This window comes from Gossypium hirsutum, chromosome D06, assembly GCF_007990345.1.
Source record: "Gossypium hirsutum isolate 1008001.06 chromosome D06, Gossypium_hirsutum_v2.1, whole genome shotgun sequence".
NCBI lineage: Eukaryota > Viridiplantae > Streptophyta > Magnoliopsida > Malvales > Malvaceae > Gossypium > Gossypium hirsutum.
The window spans coordinates 29,773,983-29,784,932 of NC_053442.1; the positions used below are offsets into that span (position 1 = coordinate 29,773,983).

General features: G+C 33.5%; 1 non-coding gene across 1 annotated transcript; it reads left to right on the forward strand.

Moving 5' to 3' along the window:
- Positions 1 to 9,598: 9,598 nt before the first annotated feature.
- On the forward strand, positions 9,599 to 9,704 carry LOC121218860 (small nucleolar RNA R71). The gene has a single exon (XR_005915338.1). It is a non-coding gene; the product is annotated as a small nucleolar RNA R71 (small nucleolar RNA).
- Positions 9,705 to 10,950: the final 1,246 nt, after the last annotated feature.

Genomic DNA, 10,950 nt, shown 5'->3' on the forward strand with positions numbered 1-10,950 from the left:
TGAAGCAAAGTTATTTCCAGCCTAAGATGGTCCAAAAATGTGTGTTAATTCATAATATAATTAATTTTAATTTATTCCTAATTTAATTTGGGCTAAATAAATTATTATTAATTAATTATGGAAAAAAGGGGTCCATTGAACCGCATTGGTTGAATCGAACCAGCCACCAATTAGGCTGGCTAGAACCGTCCATATGCTGACCCAAATCAGCATTTTAGCTGACTAAATAAGCTTGCAAAGAAGCCCTTGAAGAACTTTCAACCTTGCATTCAAACCCCTCCAAAAAATGTGGCTTTATGGATTTGCCCCAGGCTATTTTTAGCAAAGTTGAATCTCTCAACTTTGCCATGTGTGTGGCCAGCCAAGGGGTGTCTCTTTGGCTGATGGAATTTTCTATTTTTAGCAGCCACAATCAGCTATAAAAGCCACCCCTTGCTGATCATTCAAATCATCCCTCACACTCTCATTCTCTCTTCTCCTCTCTCACTTTCTCTCAACTTTTCCTTTCCATTTCCCCTTTTGTTCAAGTGCCGATTTCTTCTCTTGAGAAAGAGGTCCTCATCAGCCATTGTTGACAAGAAATTAAAGTATTCATAAGCCACCATGATAGCCGAGGACAACAGAGAACAAAGAACAAAGCAATCAATCAAGCCACGGAGAAACACCGGATTTGCTTCTTGTTCCCTATCTCTTTAAATTCTGTTGTTGTTTTGAAAAACATGTTTATGAATATTTTTTTCTATTGAAATGGTTATTTTAATCAATTTAGCTTGAATTTAATCCGTGTTGCGTTGATTATATTTTGCCTGCTTAAGTTATTGAAATTGTGATTGTGCTGTTATAGGCCTTGGTAAGATGCTTGATTAAGTAAAACCATGCCTAAGTTATTCTTACAATATTAATTGTTAGATAACTAATGAATTAATTATTAAATTGTATTTAAATTGTAATTAATTGACACAATACTTAATCAGTGCATGTTTATTCTTCTAAGGCAGCTGAATTTAATTTAGCATTGTATTTGGCGATACATATGCCTTGCATAACTTCCAAGATTATTGTGATTAAACTGTTTCAAGGTAGAAATACTCTATTACCTCACTTGATCTTTTATATGCTTGTGAAGATTGATTAATCGCTTGGATTGACATTGAAAAATGATCAAGAGATTGATTAATTTAATAAGTATGTATGAGCAGTAGTTAGCAAATTACCGAGTTGCCGTGAATTTGTTCGTAGCAGTATAAACATAAGTTCAATAATTCTAAGTTAAAGGAATGTAATTAATCCAACACAATTATATCATCTTGATTAAACCTTATTTGAAATCATGCATTAAAACCTTTTTATTTTTAAAAATTTTTACTTAAATTTTAACCCTTAGTTTTTAATCATCTTTAAACCAAACATTTTCCCTCACCAAAGTGTTTTAACATTAATTTCATAAATATTCCTTTTTACAGTCCCTGTGGGTACGATAACTCGACATTTACTTGTCTCTTTACTACATGTTGCGATTGTGTACACTTGCACATTTTCGTCGTTCCACTCACCCATCTCAGCCCTTGCAATTTCTCTTTCTTCCATTGAAGTCTTGCCATTTTTCTTGTTCCTTCATAATTTGGTTTCTTACACTAACATAACTAAAGAGATACCTCAGATTGAGGTTGTTAGGGGTTAAATTGAATAATACATAACATTCCTCCCTAACTAATCCCTCACTTTGGGAATCACAACCACATTTGAACACTTCTGTTTCGTCATCGATCTTTATAATTAGCTCATTTCGCTCGAGATTGATAATTGATTTAGAAGTGTCTAGAAATGGCCTACCCCATAGAATGAGATTTCTCCAAGTGGTTAAGCTTCTATAGGATTTATTGGAATTGATCATCGTCGTCCTCTTCCTTCATAAATTTTACCGTGGGAGGCTTGGATTGGTACATGATTCTCTCATTAGGCCACATGTATGAATTTATAGCCATGTCCTCAATTATTTTGTAGGCTCGTTCATACGCATGGAACATGAGGGATTCACTAGATGCTCTATCTAGGCTAGATTTAGTGTGTCCGTCAACATCGTTATAGAAAATTTGTATTTGGATCCATGCTTACAGTCCATGATGTAGGCACTTTCTTAGCATCGCCTTGAATAATTCCTATGCCTCGTATAATGATTCTCCTTTATATTGTTTGAAGTTGGCGATTTCTCGCCTCAACTAAATGGTTTGACTAACCGGGAAAAATAGTAGTAAATTATTCCTATATTACAATCAACCATAAAATATAGAATTGAGAGAAAATTAAATAACTAAACTAAATAAACAAGAAAAAAATGAACTAAATCAATAAACCAATCAGAAATATTAACTCGCTTCAGGGTTTGTAACTAACTTTAGATTAGGGTTTTATGGTGGAATAGCTATCGATTAAGGAATTATTACCTCCCGGCCTTTAATTAACTAATTGACTGGTTGATACTCACTTATCTCCCAACCTCACTTTCTCAACTAGGATAGATTCTGATTTACTCGGTTCGACTTATCTCTTGACCTCGTTTAGTCTATGGTAACTTCCTTGGATTGTCAATCCTAGTGGTTTAAGAACACGTAATTTATACCAACTAACCCCTCTTGAGAAACCCTAAATCCTTCGTTAATCACTTCCTCATCCACTTGTTAATCTCCCCTAAGGGATTTAGCCACTCATGTTATTCATAATCTCAATCTCAATTGAAAAAATCATATGAAGAACACGATCAATTCGAGAGAGAGAAAATAATTGAATAATCGTGGATTGAATATCGAATGGGGAACAGAGTTAGAAAATTGATTGATTGGAATAAAGAATTAAATCAAATGTAAAAGAAAATAAATTGAAATACTTGAATAATATAAATAAACTCTTGGATCAAAATTTATTCCAAGAGGAAAAACTACTAAGTTATTGAAAAGTCAAAAGAAATTTAATCTACTCCTAAACTACTAGGGTTTTTGAATGCGTCTAGGACGACTTTGTTACATCAAACCCCTAATGTCTTATTTATAGAAGTGTTGATAGCCCAAAATAGGCCTTCAAAATGTCCTAGGTCTTCATATAAAGTTGATTGTGCAGGTGAACATAACCCCAAAATACTTGGGTAGAAAGTTGACCTGTGTCGCGCTACACCATGTCTATGGCGCGAAACGACACACAAAATATGCCTTGTGTCAGTCTTTTTGTGCTTTGACGTCTTGAGAAGCTTGGGCATCACTTGACTGAAAACATAATATAAACTATTAAATTACATAGAGAACAAGATCCTTAAGGGTGGAATTGACCCTAATTAACTACTACATTTGACAGCAAGTCACTTATCTCCTGACCTTACTTTCTCAACCATGAAAAATTAAGATTTTCTCGACAAACTCATCTCGTAGCCTCATTTAACCTTTGAATACTTCCTAGGGTTGTCAAGCCTAGGGTTTAAGACCACATAATTTATACCAATTAATTCTGTAGGTGTAACAGGATTTTTGTGCAAGTGTACATAGTCGTTCAAGTAATAAGTAAGTAAAATGAGTTATACTCTCCACAGGGACTGTGTATGTTAATCAATTATTTGTAAAATTATAGTTAAAAATTTTGATGTAAAAAAACACAATAAATTGAATGGTGATGATTAAATTATCTAGATGCAAAATTGATCCCTAATTCAATTTTAATTTAAGTATGGAAACTACCTAACTGAATGAATGGATGGAATTTAGAAACAAAAAAAAAATCAACATAAAATAGGTTAGGATAATTATATTAATCAACTCAATTCATTGTCATCATGCTTAACTGTGTTTGCAAAACATTCCATGGCAACTCTATCTTTCATTAGTTTGGAAACTAAATTAAGTCCTCTCAGAATCTTTTACTTAGTGAAACATGTATTTTACTGATCATATTAAACTAAGGGTTTCTTAGCATTTATACAAGTTAATAGGGAAAGTTACGTTTGAAATAGTTTAATTACATAAACCTAAAAACTATGAAAGATAATAGAGCTAACTAAAGATATTATGAACCTATAATTTAGTCTAGTTTAATGATATAAATTGAGTATTGCACTTTTTAATTATGTGTCTACTAGCTGTCGTCTGGTTAGGATCGCTCAGCTAATCTGAATTCATTCAATCACGTGTGAATGAAATACATCTTAATTTTAATTGAAAGCATGATCGATTGAGGCACAAACATATAAAACATGAATCAAATAAATATTATTAAATTAACATAATCATCCTAGCTAAACAAAATTAAGCTGTCATTGTTGATTGTAAGATCAATAAACACTTAGCAAATATGTTTAAATTAAACAACAAGGATGAAAGAGTAAACTGTAATTCAATTTAGAAGCCTTTCAGATCTTTCTGACTAAGGTGTTCCTCCGATCTGCTCGTTGCTCCTTTGCTAAGAGTTTCTCAAGGTGGTTGGCCAAGAGATGACCTTGACAAGGGTTTTGTTGGCTAAAATGGAAGAGGAAATGGAGTGGAAATGAAAAGAACAAGAGAGAATGAAAGGATGTTATGAAGAGAGAATGATGGATGAGTGATGAGGGATTAATGGATGCTTTGAAAGGTGAAAGGTGTGTGGTATTTATAGGTGAAGGTAAGGGTAAAGTTTATTGAAAATAGAGTTTGAAAATCCTTCTTTTTCTCTCATGCTTAGGTGGCCACAATTTGTGGAGAAAGAGGTGGTTTGGTTGCTCATTTTGAATTCAAATCCTTGCTATTATTAGCCATGAACTGGACGGTTTCAAAGATAAAGTTGGTGTGTCGATTTCTAATATTTTTCCAACTGTAAGGACCTTCAATAAAATATCCCAAAGCTAACTTTTGGGCAGCCATATGCTTGTGTTGAAATTGGGCTTGACTCCTCCTTGTTGGATGGTTTCTTAGTCCAATAATTAATTAGACATGTCCATTATGTAGCAATACTTTTACTAGGTCAAATTAACATCCTTATGACCTAGTTTTGTATGTCTTGCCATTCAAACAGATTGGATGTGTGCATGTCCATGCAACATTTATATTAATCTCATCTTCCATGGTCCCACTATAGAGTGAAAATTATCATATTAATAATTAACATGAAAATAATATAAATTATGCATAAAAAATTCTGTAATAAAGCATAATTGTGCATACTTCATAAATTCATATCCAATATTAACATTTAAGCAAAATCCACTTAATTTATTAACAATTACTCAACATTAATATAATTATTAAGTCAAAAGGTGGTAAAAATATATAGAAAAATGCTATATAATTTTGAGTTTACACACCCCAAAACTTAAACTATTGCTCGTCCCAAGTAATGCAAAGCAAAAATTTAGATAGAACATTCTAGCAATAAGTTTAATTAACATCATTAAGTAGCGTCAACTTTTGCACAATAGCATACATCAACAAAATCATGCTCACAAACCCTTTTTGTTGATAAGCCGCTCATATGCAAACATTATTTCAAAATTCTAAGCATGGAAAAATGCTAGCATAAGTCATAGAGTGCATGGTTTTCAAGATCATACATACCATTCACTATTCAATCAAAGTCTCCTTATCGATCAAACAAAACAATCACAAGGTTTAATTAATGGTCCTCATAAGTTGAACTTAGCAATTCCTTTCCACTAATGTAGTCAGCACAATCATCCAAATCAATAGGTATTTTATATAGTTGTAATGGGGCTAGGCTCAAGGTAGGGATAAAAGATAAGTGAATTTTTAGGTTCAATAATCTTAACCCTAGTTTTGCCTTGAATCTTTTCGAGGTACATCCTTCCTACTAACGATTTTTACCACCCCAAACTTAATTTGAAGTTTTATTCCCAACAAGATTTCTCAATGTATTGAGTATTTATTTTGCTCTTTTTGCTTTGATATTTAAACAGAGCTTTTTTTTATTTACAAAAAACATGTACATCTTTCTAAATTTTTCCTCAATCTTTGCTTACCAAGACAAGTATAGTTAAGATAGTTGCAAAAATAAGATAAAATTTTAAAAATATGGTAGCATGGCATATGATGTAGGTACATAGCAAAAATAGGCTCAAATGCTCAAATTAAGGTTACAAGGGTCAAATTCATATGGTAGGCTTGAAAGACTCAAACGATCCAAAGAAAATGTGCCTCAATCATGTTTAGATTCTTATGCCTCTTAGGATTTCTCCTCAAGAAAGTTACTAAGTCAATTCTAAGAACTTAAACCTTCATGCATGTCTATTTCTAAGGAAATTCAATTTTCATGGGAAAAGGCTGCATAAGACCTAAGTACATACAACCATTCCATAACTCAAGATAACATAAAAAACTCGGATAAAATCAGAAATCATACTTGCATATGAGCTAACTTATGAACAAAAATTTATTCTGAACATCATTTTATTTTAGCATACTTATGTGTAATCATTGAAGCATACTTAAGAAAAAAGTTTAAAATTCATGCAAATATTGTCTTACCCCCACCTCAAAAAGAAGCAATGTCCTCATTGTGTAAGCAAAGTAATGAATGAGAACTGAACACCATGTAGGATAGCAAGAAAGAGAGGTGAGTCATGAAGACTACTTAAGTACCAAGTCTTCCTCAACAATCCAATCCTAGACATGTTCATTCACATTACCACACTACTTAGCTTTTTATTAGAGAGGAGGCATTGAGCTTAATTTATTCATGCTTGCAATTTTTTTATTATGCGAAAGAAAAATACTAACTAAGAAGATAAATATAAATACCTAAGAAAAGAAATTTCCCTTTTTCTTATTAATGTGTCATCCCCTTTTTTTTCGAAATTACTACAGTGTAGGCAAATGATGTTGCAGCGAAGGAAAAAGGGTAGCAAGTATTGGATATTTTTGTCCTCATCACTGTTTTAGGCCTCGAGCCCAAAACTACAAGCTTTTTATTACTTGCACTGAAATAAAGCTTAACAGAAATAAACTGATTAAATATTGGGCCAACTTGACCCTCTTATTGAACATAAAAATAAAAATAAAAATGGAAATAATAATAATGAAAATGAAAATTTTCTTTTGGGCTATTTAGAAATTTTTTTCTCGAAAAATTAAATCAAATTAAATTCTCAGGAAAGGTTGGAGGGGTCATAAATGGTCTTACTTAAGTTCCAATCTCCTCGGACAGAATTAATTTGAAGTACTAATTTAAGAAAAATAATTTCTAAGCAAGTATTTATTCAAATTAGAAAGAAAAAAATGAAAATAAATTAACGACAGAGAGAATAAAGAGGACTCCCTCAATGTTGTTGATGATTGTTACTAACAAAGGCAATGTTGAACAACCATTTATCATACCAACTGTATCCATCTAGAAATAAGAAGTAATGTTGCCCAACAATTATATTTAATATTTTCTCAAAGAATAGCGCCAGGAAATGATCTTTCTGTTTTACTTTGCTCAACTTTCTATCATTCATACAAATCTACCTACCTGTAATGGTCATTAATGAAATCAACTCATTTTCCGTTATACCTTCTTTCTCTGGTACAAGTCCCGCCCACTGAATGTCATAGATGGGATCCATGATCCTTGCTTTTAACCATTGAGACTCGATTTTCCCAGGATCAAATACTCGAGAATGAATCAAACTCTTCTGTCCCTTGACAGATCCCTTTTCAGTATTTGCAATAGTCCACTCAATTCCTTTCTCGAGCCTTTTCAAAATAGTGAAGTCTAACTCGGATGGCTCTTCTTTTGATGGGTTGGTTGCTTGTACTCATGTGATGTTAGGTCTAATGACTCGAATTGAAATTTTGAATTCATTTATTCCAAGTTAGCTTCCAAACATGTATAATCCTTATCTTGATGTGAAGAGTCAGATGAAATACCTTCCAATGGATCATTGTATTCTAATTTTACAGGAACCAACAGAACTTTCTCGGAGATAGTAAAACAATCTTTAACCGCATCAGGAGATCTTTGGGCCTTGAGTACATTAAAGGTCACTTGTTCATCTTGAACTTGCATAGTGGGTTCACCTTTCTGTACATTGATTCTCGTCCTGTTGGTTTCCAGGAAAGACCTTCCTAGGATGATTGGTACTTCTTTATCTGCTTCAAAATCTAAGATAATAAAGTCAACAGGAAATATGAATTTATCAACATGTACCAAGACATCCTCGATCTTTCCTTCTGGGTATACAAAAGATAGATCTGCCAATTGGAGTGTAATTGTAGTCGGTTTGGCCTTACCAATACCTTATCATCTAAACGCAGACATAGGCATTAAGTTGATACTCGATCACAAATCGCACAAAGCCTTACCACAATAGGATTCTCCAATATTGCAAGGTATGATGAAACTTCCTGGATCCTTGAAATTAGGAGGCAACTTATTCCAAAAAAATAGGCTACATTCTATAGTCAGGGCTACAGTTTCAAGTTCACCAAACCTTCTCTTCTTAGACAAAAATTCCTTTATAGCTTTCGCATAGTTCGACATTTTCTCCAAAGCTTCTACCAACGGGATGTTGATAAGTAGCTGTTTCAACACATCCAACATTCTCTTAAACTAAGTATCCTATTTATGTTGCTGGAGTCTTTGAGGATATAGAGGTTGTGGAACTTTGGCTTGGATTGGACAGCTCTTCCTAGGTAATATATCTGCATCTAATGAAGAGGTTAGCTTATTAGAATTCATTAGTTTAGATTTTACCTTTTTAGAATTTGCAGAATTTGGCTTTTTTGGTACAGGAATTTCAATTGTTGGTTGATTTTCCTATTTCTAGGGAGGTTTATCTTCAACATCAACCTCATTGGGTTCAAAATTCCTTCCACTTTGTAAATTGACCACTTTGCAATTCTCCTTGCTCAATTTTCTTAGGTTCTCCATGTCACTAGGCAAAGCTCCTTGTGGTCTATTTCGAAGTTCGATGGCTAGCTGCTCCATCTGGTTCTCTAAATTTCTCAAAGTTGCATCATTCTTCGCCATGTCTGCTCTTAATAAGTTCTCAAGATTAGAAGACTCAACTGATAGAAGATTTTCTATGTTGCTTGGTACAGTACTTTGGGGTCCATTTCTAAAGTCACCAGCTAATGATCCCACTTGATTTTTCAGATTCTCCAATGTTATTACTTGGCCTTGAATCAATGCATCATTTTTAGCAATGTATGCCTTCAGCAAGTTCTCCAAATTATTTGAAGGTTCAACTTACGGTGGTTTTTGAACTTGTTGATTGAAACCAATAGATTGATTTGATCTATATTGCATGTACATTTTGTTCGGTCCATCTCTTTGGTAGTGGATTGGTGGCTGTGTTTCAACATGATTTAAATCGTTAGTAGTAAATTGTTTCAACATTGAAGAGATAGACGATACCTGAGCTGAGAGTGAAGTAAGGGTGTCAACCTCATGCACTCTGGCTACTCGTCTTCGTAAAGCTACTTGATTTGTCGACCACTGGTAATTATTTCTGACTGTTCTCTTAATGGTTTCGTAAGCCTCATTATAAGACTTCGACAAGAGAGCACCATTTGCAAAAGCATCTATCACCAACCTTGTGTGTGCATTGAGACCATTATAGAATGTCTCCAACTGGATACAATATGGAATCCCGTGATGAGGGAATCTATGTAATAACACCTTAAATCTTTCTCATGCCTCGTATAAGGACTCGTCATCCAATTCTTGAAAAGTGATGATCTCATTCCGTAACTTAGTATTTTTTCTTGGGGGGAAATGCTTTACCAAAAAGCATTAAGCTAATTTTTACCAAGTAGAAATTGAGTTGGATGGCAATGAATTAAGCCATACACTTGCTCGATCTTGCAATGAGTTTGAAAACAACTTCAACCTCAGTGCTTCTTCAGTTACATTGGCTATTTTGAAGGAATCACTCACCTCCATAAACAATCAAAGGTGAATATGTGGATCTTCTATGGGCATTCCACAGAATTGGCCTATTGTTCGAAGCATCTAAAACATCACAAGCTTCAATTCAAACAGCGGTGCCTCAATCTCCAGTCTGCTAATTCCCAGATTTAGTTTGTTAAGAAGTGGCATAACATACTGTCTTGTGGGTCGGTCCCTATCATCAGCAATAAGGATTATATTTCGAGCATTAATGGCTCTATTCCCTTGAACATCATTTTGATTTTCAAGGTCCATTTCTGCGGCTTGTCTATAGGCCAATCTTTCTCGTCTTCTTTGTCTAAATGCCCGCTCGATTTCAGGGTCTACAAGGAGTAAATCGATGATTCAATCTATGCTCATGAAGACTTGAAAAGAAAATCACAAAAAACTAAAGAAGAGAGAAAAAAATTAAAGAATTAATTAGTGAAGTTAGAAATTAAATAAAAATAAAAACCAAATTGCAAAGAATAATTTAACAAAGAATGATTAAGGCAACAGTCCCCGAAAATAGCGCTAAAAACTTGTAACGAGATTTTTGTGCAAGTGTACATAGTCGTTCAAGTAATAAGAAAGTAAAATGGGTTATCGTCTCCATAGGGACTGTGTATGTTAATCGATCTTTCATGAGTTTGGAAACCAAATTAAGTCCTCTTGGAATCTTTTACTTAGTGAAACATGTATTTTACATATCATATTAAACTAAGGGGTTTTTTGCATTTATATGAGGTAATAGGGAATTTACGTTTGAAACAGTTTAATCACATAAACCTAAAAACTATGAAAGATAATAGAGCTAACTAAATATATTATGAACTTATAATTTAGTCGGGTTTAATGATCTAAATTGAGTATTGCACTTTTTAACTATGTGTCTACTAGTCGTTGTCTGGTTAGGTTCCTATGTCCACTGGGGCCTTAATTCAACATCTTATACACTTAAATTAATAAATTAGAACTACTTAAGGCCCGTGTCAGCCTAATAGGTCAGTAACACTAAAAAATATTTTAAAAATACTTATTTTATGAACTTTTACTACCTAACTACTGAAA